Here is a 15,912-nt window from a genome sequence, read left to right as displayed (position 1 = left end):
AGGGGTACATATTCCATCTAGTACCCTGCCCCCTTCAACCCAATTGCCCAGGACAATTGTTTACTGCAACTCCCATTCGCACAAGAACATCAGTGCCATGGTTGGGGGGTGACCAAGTGCTAAGGGAGGCAAAGGTGCCCGACCTCCAAGAGGTGTCCGCAGTAGGAGACGTGGCCAGGTTGAGCAGGGTAGCCCAAGAGGCCAGTGTGTGGAGGACCAATCAGGGACACCTATGCCCCCCCAATGGGTTGGGTAGATGCAGCTGACACCATCCCAGCTCAGGCCCTGTTAACCTGGCCCAGATTGGTCACAGAACTGGCACGGGATGACTCACAGGCCGACTTCCGTGTCACGAAGTCAAAGCCACGTGTGGCGGTGATAGTTGCTGTCATCAGGCCACGTGGATCTGGGGCAGCAATGTCATCTGCTGCCCCAAGTAGCCAGGGTGAGGAGGCTGCAGGGGCAGCTGCAGCTCAATCCACCCTGGCTCTGAGTCACCCAGCCGGGACAGTGTTGGTCCCAGACCATCACACCAAGGCAGTTGTGCCGCTTGGTCCTGGCAACAGCACCCAGCAGCCAATGTCTGCAGTGAGACCTTTGGTCATCCTGCCATTGCCTGCTTCCAGTGCCCAGTCCACCTGTGCTTCAGCCCCTACCGACCACTCAGGGTCTGCACCACCTCTCAAGAGGAAGAAGCGTGCTCTTGTGGAACAGGCTGGGACCCCAGACACGGCTCACCCCTCCGGCACGTCAAGGAAGCAGAGTTTCAATGATGTGGAACTAGACGCACTTGTGGGCTACGTGTCGGCCCATGGCTGCGAGATGCTGGTGACTGCAGGGTGCAAGACTACGACTGCTCAACGTAGGGCCCACTGGCAGTGCATCGCGGACCAGATTAGTTTCCTTGGATCTGTGAAGCGCACAGATTATGATTGCTCAAAGTGGTGGAATTACCTCAAACGCCGAGCAAAAAACAAGCTGGCTTCCAATTATGCCTCTACTCTGGTGACTGGCAGTGGGTCTCCACCAGAGGAGGATGAATTTACAGAACATGAGGCAATCGCTGGAGGGTTCATCGCAGAGGATCAGATCCAAGGCGTGGGAGACCTACCAGATCTTGAGGCAATGTCTGGTGAGTGGCCATGCGTCTTGTGTGCAAACCTTGTGTATGTTGATTGGGTGATGTGTTCTGATTGAGGTCAGGCTGTGTAGACATGACTGCTATAGGTCACCCATGTAGTGCCTCCAAACCATCCCCCGCCCTCGGGTTTGGGTTTCACAGTATCCCTACTGACCGCAGTAAACACTTTGCACCTGATGACTGCACTTACCCTTCAACTGGCATCATGCCATAACATTGTTAATACTGTATTTCTTTTCATTCTGCCTGATTGATGGAATCATTTGCATGATAAACACACATTTGTGTGCCATTCTGCTGCAAATTCACCATACTTCAGACATGGATTTTACCCCACAAGGCCCCACATGTGTTAACTTTTTATGGGAATGATTTCATCAATCAGGCTGATTGACTTTTGTGCACCTACACATGCGCTGCACACGATCACTTCGGAGCCCTGTTTGAATGTTCAACATGACAATTGACTTGTGTCATGTCCAAGTGACCTACCATTGATGTATCCATGTGCCTACCATCACTGTATTAGTAAACACTGGCTTTGTTGCAGCATGTGACACATGTGTGTTTTGTCACACTCTTTTGCATGTTCTATTTCATGACGTGCGTCTCACATGGATGGGGGACAGTACTGATTTATTACCATCTGGGTGTCCTGGTCAATTCTGCCATGGCTATGCTACGTGCCATCTGTGTGCTGACATGTGTCATGTTTGTGGATTGTCCATGCCACTCACAGGCTAATGTGTGATGCAGGTACTATGCACCATGCAGTACATGTATTGCTTTTCCATTTTGGAGTTGTGATGCCTATGTGTATCGGCTATGCTGTACATGCCTGTCTTCATTACTTTTGTTTTATCTTTGTGCAGGTGATGAGACACTAGATGCTGTTGAGTAGGAGGAGATGGCGCAGGGGCAGGAGTACTCACAGCCCCAACCAGGCACCAGTGGAGGATGTGGGGTGGTGGTGCAGGCAAATCTATTAGTCCTACAGACCATCCTGTCCACAGGTGTCTCTGGGTACACCTCCGATGACCTCTATGGCTCAGGTGCTGAATCAGACATTGAGACAAATGTCCCGTTGCAGGTGAGTGTTTCTGGCAGGGATGCTGTTCTGTCCAACCCACCTGCACTAAGTGTAGACCCCTCAATGGGGCATTCAGTGTTGGAATGTCTGCCTGTAGCGGTTACGAAGCAGGGTCACACGCCACTATATTTGCTCCTGTTTCTGGGCCAGCAGATCAAAGGAGGAATGCAGTCCTGCAGCCTCAGGCAGTGCCAGCACAGCAAGGTGCACATCACCTTGGCCCAAAAAGGTGTGCTATCCGCCAACGCGGTGGCCGTGCGCCACCAGGCAATACTGTGTGGGAGAACTCCATGTATACTATTGCAGCACAACAGGGGGCATCATGTGAGATGATGGCTCAGGCAGTGGATAGGGTGGCCACTTCATTATCCCCTCAGAAAGGCAGGTGGAGCGACAGCAGCAGGCAACAGAGTCCACATGCTGCTCACACAAGGTGGAAATGTTGGCGTCCAACAGGGACCGACGGGCTGAACTGGAGACTCTGTGCACAGGCATATCTGCAGAGTCACAGGCCCACATGGATGCCCTGAGGTTAGAACACAGGCCCCTCAGAGATACTCTGGGTGCACTTGAGGTGTCCCAGAGTAAAAGGTCAGAACAACAGCTGGAGTGGCTAACACGCACAATCTCAGCTTGAAATCTTGAGAAGCTCCAAGTAATACAGAACAGTGCCCTACGCGCTGCACAAGACATCGCCAAGAGAGAGCACATCACCGCTGCCAGAAAAGCTTCCCACTGGCTCCCCATAAAGGAGAGGATCTTATTCAAGGCTCTAAGCATCACCCACAAATGTGTCCATCTTGCCGCCCCAATGTACCTTTCCCAGAGGATCCACCTGGTCTCCTCCACAAGACCCACTAGATCACCCTATGCCAGCATGCTCTCAGTACCCAGGGTAAAAAGGACCAGAGCAGGGGGCTCCAGTTTCCCATACCTCGCTGCCGTACACTGGAACACCCTCCCTAGCTCCCTGCGCTCTGAACCCTCACTGACCGCCTTTCGGAAAACCCTGAAAACGACCCTGTTCATCTAACAATTACATGGCCTAGCCCTCATAATTGTATTGTATGATGTATTATGTGGTATATCTGATCACAGGTCATTGCCTCACTGTAACCCAAGGCACAACCTGCACACATTGTAACTAAGTCTTCCTTGCAAGTAACAGTGCCACAATGCCCCTGGGCTGCCTGCGCGCTATATACATTTAATAAATAAATAAATAAATAAATAAATCAGCTGAGCTCCAGGCAACCTGTGAGGGGATCCGGCATCACGTGAGGCCTTGCAGGCAGAAGTCTGTGCTACCCGTGAGGTGCTGCATGCGGATCTACGGACCATCATCCGGCAGAACCAAACCTTTCAGACCTGCATGCTTGCTGCCATGGAGGAGCATGCCAGGGCTTTGCATGGTCTGCCTCACATACCACGCACACCTTCTAATGTACCACCAGAGGGTGATGACAGCAACAGCAGTTCTCCCACTATAGGGTAGCCCATGGAGGTTTTTTTTTCCTCAACATCCACGCATGTGGGTGTTGGGGTGCATTCTGTACCCTGTACCTCCTCCCTCCTGGGTGCCCCCCCACTGGTTGACACATGGCCATTTTTTATTTTTATTTTTTATTTTTATTTTTGAATTTTTTATTTTTTATTTTTGTTTTTTTTTCTTGATATTTGATTGTGATTTTCATTTTAAATTAGATTTTGATTTAGAAATGTTCATTTTTTCTTTTGATTTTTTCAGTTTATTCTTTTTATTTTCATTTTATTTTCATTTTTTATTTGATTTTTCATTTTCATTTGATTTTTTTTCTTTTTTCTTTTTTCATTTTAATTAGTATTTTACATTTTCATTTTTACTTTTTTGTTTTTGTTTTACTTTTAATTTTCTTTAAATTTTTCACTTCATTTTTTTAATTTACATTTCCTTTTTTGTTGATAACTATTTTATTTCAGATTGTACATTCATGTTACAGTGTGTTGCTTTGTGTGGCTTCCGTAGGCATCCACTGTGTGTTCCAGCTGGGCACATGTAGGTTTGTCCTGTGTTTGTATTTAAAACTTGGGTTCCTGACACAAATACAACTCCTGCTTTCCCTTTCCATGGGCTCGCAGGGGTGTGACCAAGAGACAGTAACTTATACAGAGGCATTGAGCTCCCATAAATTGTGTGGGCAGTTTGTAGTCTAAATTGTGTATACACCCCTAGTGGGGATTGGTGATAATTTATCCACTGCATGGTTGATTTGTATATTCTATTCCATAGAGGCCATTATGCATATTTGCATGTTACTTCTTCATGTCTTAACTAGCCTGTCTCCATTGCAGATGCAGTTCATGTTGTATGCAGTGCACTGCCACATGTACCTACCAGCAACACACTGGAGATGGAAGGGGTTGATGTGCTACCTTTGTCAGGTTGTGACACTTGCACTACTTTCATTTTTTACTGTAATTCGTTGCCACTGTTGGGTCCTGTATTTTTTTTTTCTTGCTGGTAAGTATTTGTTCATGTGTGCTGTTTCTTTTTCATTGGTGAGATGGAATTGTCTCTGGCCTGTTTCCATTTGGGACGGTGCACTTTGTGACACGTGTGTCATGTCTTGTGCATTCATTTGGTTGCTTTCACATTGCATGCCATGCCATGGTGTGTTGGGTAGCTGAGATGGGGTTAGGGAGGGGTTGGGTGACATGCCACTATTTGGGTGTACTATTTTGCAAGGGGGCAGTCCTTCATGCTGCATGAATGTGTGCCTTTTACTGCTACAATGTAGCACTTCCAGGAAAACAATCTCAGGGTGGTATGGTTGTGACAGTTGACTGTCCCTTTTGTCATCATCATCAATTGTCAGCTGGCATGTGCCAGGCCTGTGTGCACTCTGCACTTCCTGGCTGATAGTGAAAAAAGGCACCTGGCTTACATATGTCAGTAAAAAAAAATGAGGGAGGTACACATGTGATGTCATCAGTGATGTCATCAGTGATGTCATGAATGACATTTGAGATGTCATCTTTGATGTCCTGGGTGTTAGTCTTAGCAATGAACGTAGGTGGTGTGAGTTATGGTTGCCTAGTTTACCATAATTAGGGAAAGCGTAGTGTTTTTTTGTTTCACTGTGAAGTGTAACATCCCTTTAACAAAGTTGTTTTACTGAATGGATATATATATATATATGGCAGTGAACGAAAACAAAGGGGCTAAACAAGTGATGGCGTCAGTGATGTCATCAATGACATTTGTGATTCCATCTTTCATGTGCCAGGTGTTAGTGTTAGCAGTGCACAGTGGAGATGGCAGGTATGGTGGCGTAGTCTACCATAACTGGCGAATTTCAGGGGTTTTTCGGTTTTACTTTGAACCATAGTGGGGAGGTGGGAGCATTTTTTTTAGTGAAGTGCACAGATTTTTGGTAGGGCAAATTAACAATAACGCCCCCTTAACAAAGTTTTTTTTGTAGTGAATTGTACAGGTTTTTGGAAGGGGAACTTAATCGTAAGATTGTGTTAATGAAGGTGTTGTGCTGAAGATACACTGTTGTCATGTGATTTTCGGAGAAATGTATTATAATGTACGTACTTGATGTACATGTAACTTAGGACATACAGAACCCCCTCCCTATTGTTATTAGAGAGGGATGGATTGAGCGCCTGTTTGCGGACGGGCGCGGACGAGAGCAAAAGTACCCAAACAGGCAGGGGGTATCTGAAATTGTACTATTTCCGTACACAAAAAATGTTGAACTTAGAAAAAGGACAGAAAGACATTATAAGTATTAAAAAATATGTATGGAAACTGAAACGTGTGAAATGAAAACGATGCATTTAATAACCATGTAGAATGAAATGGATGGTACCATAAAAAAAGATACCTCCATCGTAATTACTTCACAGAAACTCTGCAGCCTAGACCAACAGTGGATGGACGCAGTAGGACGAAGGGATATAACATCAAAATAGTAAGTGGAGTTCATTTTTTCGTATGTGTGTGTATTTTTTTTTGGTATGTGGTGCAGAAATAATAATGCCCTTCTGTTGTTTTGACACAGAAATGGCGAGTACTTTGGAGTGGTTGGAACAGTACTTTCCGCATGGGGAAACGTCAGAAGAGAGCGATAACAATGGTACACAGTACTCTGCGTGTGCAAAGTAATGGCCAGTATTTTATGGGCATTTAATAAATATATAGTTATTTTTTACAGACTAGGAAAGAAAAGAAGAAAGGTCAAAAAATGACACAGAAGAAGACAGGATCAGTAGGACTGAATTGAAAATGGACACATTGAATGAGAATTTTAAAAGTTTAAGGAAGTTTGCAGAAGACTGTGTGAGAGGGAAAGTACGTTACCACTGTCCCACCTGTACCTGTCCCCCTTCTCCATTCCCTAGTGAACCATCCCCAAACCTTCAAGAAGAACATAGACGTTTCGACGAAACATCCATCCCTTCTTCCCCTCACAAATCTTCCCCTCATAACCAGCCCGTGTTGAACCCTAATTCCCCTATATTTGTGTCAGTATCTGCTTCCCCCGGTTTTTCTTTGGAATGAAGTTTGTGTGTATGTTTGGAATGTTTTTGTATAGTAGTTGTAGTTAAAGAGTTAGAGGAATATTTTTTTTTTTAAAAAGACTTAAAATGTTCGCGAACAGCGCACCTTTTCGACCTATCCGAAAGGAATGGAATGTGGATGTTGTAAAGACAGTGCACCTATCCTTACTAATGTCAAGTAAGACAGAGTTGATGTTTGACTGCACCATCTGTGCAAGTTGTGCATACATAAACAGAAAGGGGCGTGCTAAGGGCATTATACCTTGGCGTACCACTTACAAACGAGATAAAACATGTTCGTAGAACACACCAGGTGTCCAGGATGGCAGTAAATGAGCAAAATGGGAATGTGTAAAGGACAGTATACGTGTCCGTATTGTCCGCAGCCAAGATGGTGGCGTCCATAGAACAGGCACAGTGGCCGGCAAGGGCGTAGTCAAACAAAATGGAGTTGTCCTTTGGACACTGGACCTGTCCGCACAGTGAGCATATCATGTAAGCACATGCGCAGTACAACCATAAGTACAGCGAACATCGCGCCTGACCCTAACTGTCCGTCTCACTTTTGTTGCACTTTGAATTAGTTTGAGGACCCGAACACTGTCCTTAGGACACTTGCGCGCATACGCAAGTTTGTTAGTCTGCATTTGCTGTCCAGCGGACACCCATTTCTGTCGTGGATGTGTTCAGGACATCATCATGTGACAGCACACACACTGAGCGTGTGGACTAATTTGCGCAGCTTGTGTGCTTCTGCAACAGTACAAAAGGAACCTATGCACACAAGACAAAATATTGTACAGTCTAAAAATATAATTTCACATATTCCAGACAATAGCTTATCTGTGAGCATGTTGTGTGAAATTTTCGGATGCTTTTCAGTGATAAAGATGGTCACGAGACGCACCCCTCCACCCCTTTAAATGGCCACACCCCCGAGCGCATCTTTATTGTCCTGCTAGCTGTAGCCTTTACTGCTGTAGTGACCAAAAGGAAAGTAATTGGTATGGCACCCATGGTTGCTGTTGTTTCATTAGCCTCTGCACCACCCCCAAACCTGCCACCACCACCACCTCCCCAAAGGGCCTGCAGAGAGACATAGGGTGAGATCGAGGAAGAAGAGGAAGAAGAGAATGAGGTGGAGGAACTCTGCACTACAAACACTCGCCGGGAGTCGTGGGTGTGGCGGTTGTTTTCCGTTTATGGGAACGTACCAAAAGCACGTGCGAACCTGGTCAGGTGTAACCAGTGCCAGGTGGTGCTGAGTCGCGGAAGACCTTGTGCGTACAGCTTTGGTACGACAACCATGAAGCGACACCTCACTTCATTCCACAGTGCAGACATTCGCAAAGGAGGTGCCATGTGAAGAGCGTAGTCGATTGAGTTCCTCCACAGCATCCTTCGTGTTCGATCGTGTCACCACAAGAGACACTCCTGTGGGGGAGCACCTCCCTCCAGCTGCCTCACAAGCCATTTGCGATGCTGTTGACCCTTACCTTTCAAAGATGACAATATTGTGTATGTATTGTGACACAGTACTCTGCAGGGGGGAGAGTTTTCGAAGTGCTTTTGAGACTACGGTCACAGAGCACCAGAAGATCTGCTCCTTACCTAAGTGAAGCTCACCTTATATCTATCTCTGTCCACGTGCCCTTTCTTATCCCTGTGGTTGGTGTCCCTTCCTTACCCTCCTTTGTCCTCCTCTCCTAGTGTGTCGTGTTGCCAAAAGCAGGAAAGAGGAAAACAAATAGCCACCTTTCTCAGTTTAACAATAGAACTATCAAGTGACCGATGTAGGCCTCCGCGCATTCGTGAAAAAGTTTGCGGACAGTCGTAGGACACACAAAAAGGAGGGTGCATGCGGAGCAAATCCAATGAAGTGGACGCTGGGAGTAAGTGGTGGCTCTGAAAAGAGCTTTTCGGTGGTGTGTTGTGTGGGTTAAAACTGTGGATTGGAGAATACGGATTGTCGCATAGGTTATTGTGAATGCAAAAGAGGTTGCAATGCATGTTGTACATTGCGAAGAAAAATCTGATTGCCAGCATATGTGAGATGGACTCCATCTCTGCGAAAATGAAAGAACTGCGAAACAAAATGTTTTCATTGTGGAATGAGGACATACCAACATCTCTTGGAAAGGCACAAACAGCTTTATTCACATTACGTCTTGCTTTCTCCATTTGTGGACTAAATGCAGAAGAACGCAGCTATTTTTGTCTTTGTGCAATACGGGAAAAAAGTATTTCACAATTTGGAAACATGTCCCTGACCTTCGCAAGTCCTTCCTACGTTGAAAATTGCAAAGAAATTCCAGAGACATGGCCTAAACTGTTGCCTCCGCAATGAATGATAAGTATGTCTGGAGGACGTTCTGTCAGTAAAGTAACACAGAGAGGTACCAAGTCCAGCCACCTCATTCCACGCACACCATGCCAGTGCACTTCTACATGAGGAAATCCGAGATCTGCAGATAGACGGCAGCTTTCTGCATGCACCTTCAACCAATGTATCCATGAGTCTCCCAAAATCCAGATAATCTGTTTTGGAGCATGCAGAGCCTTGGCTGTGTGGTCTCCTGTCAGGTAGAAGACGGCCTCACTGAATCTCGCCGTTGAGAACACACCTACTGAACTTTATTGACCAATCCCTAGGCCCACTCATTCTCATTTGCATGCGTCTCCACCCCAGAATCCCCGTTGGTGATATGCACAGCCTGCAAACTACCGTCATGTCCGCGGACATGTATAGGATCAAGGCGTGACGAAGGTTCATTAAAGTAGTATTCCCCTTTTTCCCCTTTAAGGCGGGATCTGAAAAGAGCCATTTTTTTGTTTTTGTTTTTGGGCAGATGCCTTACAGACATGTTATTTTGTTTATTTTTTTGTATTTGTTGTCCTTACTGTACTCCTACAACCATTACAGAACCTTCTCTAAAGCAAGCCTTACGTTCCAAAAGAACATGGCATTTCCCAAAGAAGATAGCGCAACACCATCTGCTTCAAAATAATCTGCATTACTTGGAACAATGTTATCGTGGCTGCAGAAAAACCTACCAGCTCGTAACATGCAAGCATGCATGCCGCGATTGATGATACACCTCCCAATACTTTGATCTGCACAGAAGAGTTGATGTCCCATTTTACTCTAGGGAGTAAACCAGAAAAAAATACTTTCGTTGTTGGGAAGATGTTCATGAGTGCTTCAACCAACTGTCCCAAATCTGCCAACAAAGTACGTGAACTCACGTAGCCCAAATGGCAAGCACCGTAGTGCAAAATGACCACATGAGGAGTGGTCATCATACGCATGTCTCTGCAAACTTGCAGAATTGCTGCAACATTGGCATCAGTGTCAGCGCTCCACACCACCTCCACTCCTCTCACATTGAAATGGTGTGCCACATGCCTACTCTCGGCATAGTGTTGTAAGCCATGTACAAAATGTCTCCAAGCACCAAAACCCTGACCCTCTCCACCTCTGCCATCTTCAGTATACGCACCGTCTTTCAACACAAAAGAGTAATGTGAACATCTGATTGGCTGATGCCTACAGTCCTCTTTCCATGCAGGATTTGCTGTAGAAACCCGTATGTGACACGCCCTACCTGCGGACAAGCATTGGCTACGTGCGGCACAGAGCTCTTACCCTGTTCTTCTACCCTTTCCACATCGGTAGCAAATCGAGTCCCTCATTGGACACACAACCATCCACCAATCACATTGAACATCGCTAAATGTAACTCTGTCATCAACATTGCGCACTTCAAATGTACTGTTGATGACTCTGAATGGAAGTCGCATATCATTGCAAAGCAATTACTTCACAAACTACTGTGTAAGTGTTGCGGATTTCTGCGTACAGCTCCATGCATGCGCACATGCATGAGTATGGAGTACAGGTATGCATATTTTAATCAGAGAACATGTGCCACCCTTATGATGTAATTTAAATAAATTAATGCCGCTAAAAGTGCATAGGCAATACATACCAACGCTCCCCCTTTTAAGTGCAAAATGTGCGATTTATCATTGACAAAAAGCACAACTTCTTACTGTCTTCCGCATAACTTATATATAGGTTACAAGCATGCCTATTTTGCATTTTTTTTTTGATTTCTATTATTATCTTTATTGTTTTGGTTTGTTTAAACCTTTACAATTTTTACAAAATCAACCAACAATTACGAAATTTATCAAAGTTCTCCACAATTCATCAAAATACATCGAATAAAAGAATAAAACAAGTAACATTCCTAATAGACATAGCACATGAGTTCATAATTTTCTTAGTTTTTAGACTCAAGTAGATATAATAGTGTATGAATACAACTGACGTTTAAAAAAGTCTACTATAAAATTCTTCACCATAATTCTCTACATTTTCAGATGAGGTCATCTATCAGAAGTACCTTCATAGACTTGCATATTAGTATGAAGCCAGAAATTTAAAAAAAAAAGAACACCGGTATGACTTTTGCATTAAAAAATGTCTGTACTGTGTATGGCCTACAGTAATGCTACTTGCAATGTGATCGTATGAGAAAAATAAGAGCTCCCGATTGCTGTGGTGACATCTCCCTCTGAGGGTCTTCTGATGTGTCGGTATTGTGTTTATAATTTGCAAGTAGAAACATTTTTCCCATGTATTATTATGCCCTATCGCTTACAAACCTCGCTCCTATAGATAGTATACCTTTTAAAAAACAAGGCATTACCATAACCTTAAAATTGTTGTAACTTCAGAAGGACTTGCAAGTAACATATTGCAAGTAACATACAAAGGCAGCACAGAGTGAAGTGAAATGCACACGTGCACTGGGATGAAATATGAAAGGAGAATGCTCTGACGAAAGATGCACAATTAATGTGTGCAGTATCATCACTGCTGTAAATACACAAAGTAATTAATGTTTTTTTTTCAATCGCAGTGAAGACTACTCTCCTGCGAATCAACAGCATCTACACTGCAAACGACATTTCCAAAGAACCCTGGTCATTTCGTAAAAAAAGTAAGCACATTACTAACTTTATGTTGTAACTGTTCTTCAAAGAGGCTGCATGGGTTATTTGTTTAATTTGTACACCAAAGCAAACATTGATTTCTGAACCATTCTACTTACAAATACCAATTTATTAAACAGAGAATTACAGGCAGAATGGCTCACAAATCCCTGTGTGTTTGGAACTCAAATAACATACAGAATCATTAGAAGGTTAGTTCTAGAAAAGAAGTTGCTGTTTCAAGTCTATGGCATTTCGTTTTCTAATAATGCTTCTCGTCATCACTAAGCCACTTTGTACTCTCATCTGAAGCACATTGTAGTAGTATACAAACAGTAGAATAGCCTTACCAAATCATTGTAAGAGTCCAATGCACATTCACACACCATGACAAAGAGCTTCCCCATCAGACTCATGCACGCATGCACACAGCACACATACATTGAACAACAGACCAAAACATGCCTTCTTTTTTTCAACAGACACCAAAGAATGCCTACCAAAAAGCAACTACGTAGAAAGGAACGCAGAACTAGAGCAAATAAAAATAAAAGTGTTCAATCTAAGCATCCATCTGGAGTAGAGCTTGTAGAGAACATTAGAACAAACCAGCTAATGCAGTCATTTAGCAAAACAAAGGAAGCTTCAACTACCAAAACTTTACCTCCTCCATCAAAATGTGTCACGAAACACAAAAAGTGTGGCAAAAGATCGGCTACCAGTACAGCTAACAATGCTCCTAATAATCCTGATATAGTAACAAGAACCCATAGGAAAAAAAGTATTTTAGCAAAAATGGTTTGCTTCAGAATCTACTAAGAAGAGGACCAAAATCATCCTCACCCCTTAAAAAGTTAGAAAGTTAATCCTACAAGCTCTCGTGGACAGTGCAATCCTTCTCAAAAGGAAGTTGTTTATATTAGTGTTAAGTAGGATGAAAGCACTAACAAAACTAAGTACCAAACTACAAAAGAAACTCAGCAATAAACGTAATGTGAACAAAAATTATTTCTTAAATGTTTGTGGAGGTGAATGGAGTCACACGACGACCACAGAACCATATTTTAATGAACAAGCATACAAACAAAATCAAACAAACACAATTGCCATCCATAGCAGTGGACGAGGGTATGAGAAAATCAATAGTGACATCATGGAACAAAAACACTGCTTACAAAAATATCCCCTGAAAACTCAGAATTACATCTCGATTCGACAGAACCACACCGTCCAGTATACAAATGGCCGTGCACATCAATGTGTGCCATTCCAAACAAAGCTTTCAAATCTTCACGTCCGTTCCTCAATCTGTATGTAAAAGAGAAAGACAAAAGTAAAATGAAAGTGCTGCAAAATATGGATATTTGTCCAGTGCGCAAATACATAGGACTACAAGGACATTCATTAGCCTGCATTTCTGGGCCTATTTGCAAAAGCACCTTCCATGAGATCAAAAGGATATCAGTGCATCATTCAAATGTAAGAAATCTAGTGTATAAAATATACTATGCAAACATTCCAGCTTCAGAATTAGGCAATTTAAATAAGACTCTTTTGCATGGTACACCCAAATACTTACAAGAAGAAATTGACCGTATTCAGAGAAAGTATTTTGGAAGTGAAAGCCACTTACAAAATGCCATAGTTTTAGAGCAAATGGTTTAAATTATCTCTCTACCTTTTAGCAGAAAACAAATATGAACTAACTGAACGCCTAATATGTTGCAGTTACTGTACTACAAAATTAGACAACAACCACACTCCTTCACGTGCTATAACAAATAATTTGGAATTGTTCCCACTATCAAAAATCCTGCAAAAACTCAATTTGTATGAGAGCATCATAATTCAAACAGTTCACCCATTTCAAGCAATTATACGCCTTTATCCAAAAACAGCAAAATTACCTCCCTCTGAATTGCTGAAAGGCATTTGTGGCAAAGTAGATTATTTGCCATTAGATCTAACCGAAAATGTAAACACTCTAGGAGTGCAACGTTCAATAGAGCATTCTTTAATAGTCTTGGTAAATGGTGTACCAACAAAAGACAAAAACATTTGGCAACATCTGGTGGACTTACATAAAGTTAGACAATCATTGCAATATCTAAAAGACAATAATGAGTACTACAAGGAAATAAATGTTGAAGAAAGCTTAAGGGAAACAACTGAAATAATTCAAGAGCCATCAGAAACTGGACAATTCGAACTTCTGGATCCTGCTACAGTATCCACTCTTTTGGACCAGAACACAATTTATCCATTGCATTCCAAAGAAAGCATAGATGATGCACTAGAAACTTACCAAATGCGACAAACCAAAGGTTCACCAATGAGTATATGGGAAAAAAGTATAGAAGCATGTGCGTTTCCACTGCTATTTCCTACTGGCAAAGGTGGAAGATACAATGATAGACCCACTCAGATTGGGGCATCAGAATACCGCTCATTACGAATGTATTCGCAAGATCCCAGATTTAGACAAAATGTGGAATACATATTCCACCTACTCTATGAAAGTGAATTAGCAACGCTATGTTATGGAGTTGCACACATTTTGAAATTGGAACCCACTTTCAAAATATGTCAGCTAATCAGTTAATACAAAAAGTACAGGAAAAAGATTAGGTTTTACAAACAAGTATAACAAATTTGTTTGCAAACATGCATGGTACACAGGAATATTGGTTCAGATGGCACAGAGATGTGCATTGTATGATCAGAAACCTTGGACCACCGACTTGGTTTGTTACACTAAATTGTGCAGAATATGCATGGGAAGATTTACATGAGTTCCTACGCATAGCAAACAGCAACAAAAACAACATAGATATATTAACACCTGGAGAACTTTGTGCAACACTTCTTTTGGAGAAAAGAATTTCAAGCGAGAAGAGCACCACATATTCACATGCTGTTATGGATCAAAGGTGCACCTAAATTTGGTCATGACAGTGATAGCACTGTTTTGCAGTTTATCCAAAAATATGTCACTTGTGAAATTCCTTCACAACAGACACATAGTGAGCTGCATGGGCAGATTTTACAATTTCAAAGACACAAATGTGGCAAATATTGTCACCGCAAATACAAAAACAAAGGTAAATACTACACCAAATGCCGCTTTGGTTTCCCTAGACCAGTTACAGAAACAGGTGAAGTAAACAACTTAATGTCTTCAGTTCAACATAGTGTTAAAGTTAAATCACCTAAGAACACGCATTACATAAAAAGAACAGAAAAATCAAAATATATCAATGATTACAATGCAATCATTGCCCTCTTATGGAATGCAAACATAGAGATGTGCAGTGCATTGCAAACAATTCTACTGCTCTTGCACAATATGTTACAGCCTACTACAGAATAAACAGAGCTTCAAGACCTCTGGGATGACCTAGCATCAGACAAAACACTATCACAGAAATTATACAGCCTAGGCATAAAAATGCTCTCTCATAGAGAATGTGGAGCCTATGAAGCAGCAGATCGTTTAACCGGTACTGCTTTGTATGGAAAATCAGACAACATAGTATGGCTAAGTCTTGGTCCTGCTAAATCTAGAAAAAGAGTGCTGAAATCATATGAGGACATAGAAACAATTGCCAGAAATGATCCCAACAGCCAAGACATTCTAAAAAACAATTTGCTGGACACATACTATCCGAACAGGAGTAGCACTTTGGAAAGCATGTGTCTATACCACATAGCTCAAAACTTTGCATACAAAAATAATATAAAACCTGATGAAAAGAGAAAAAGAGGAAGACATACTAGATAACTATGACTGCTATGAAGATGCGTTTAAAGCAAATGAAAGCACTATCCCCGATGTGCACTTTACGCAGTACAAAACAATGTTACACAATGAGTAGCAGCAGGAAGAATAACTTCAGGCCCAACTAGATAAGGACTCTTCCGACAGTAGTCAACCTTCTGTAACAGGAAGTCAAGAACCACTAGGACAACCACTAATAGCAAATGACGCAGAAGTAGCTATGGCAGAAGTAGAAAACACCATGTATCAGTATCAAGAAGATACAGAAGACTTAACTGTACAATAAGCAAAACTTAACAAAGATCAGCGCAGCATTTTTGAAGACGTAACAAAACAAATTGTACATGGTGTACA

This window comes from Ambystoma mexicanum, chromosome 5q, assembly GCF_040938575.1.
Source record: "Ambystoma mexicanum isolate Mex_15411 chromosome 5q, UKY_AmexF1_1, whole genome shotgun sequence".
NCBI lineage: Eukaryota > Metazoa > Chordata > Amphibia > Caudata > Ambystomatidae > Ambystoma > Ambystoma mexicanum.
Note: the sequence above shows the minus strand (reverse complement) of the source record.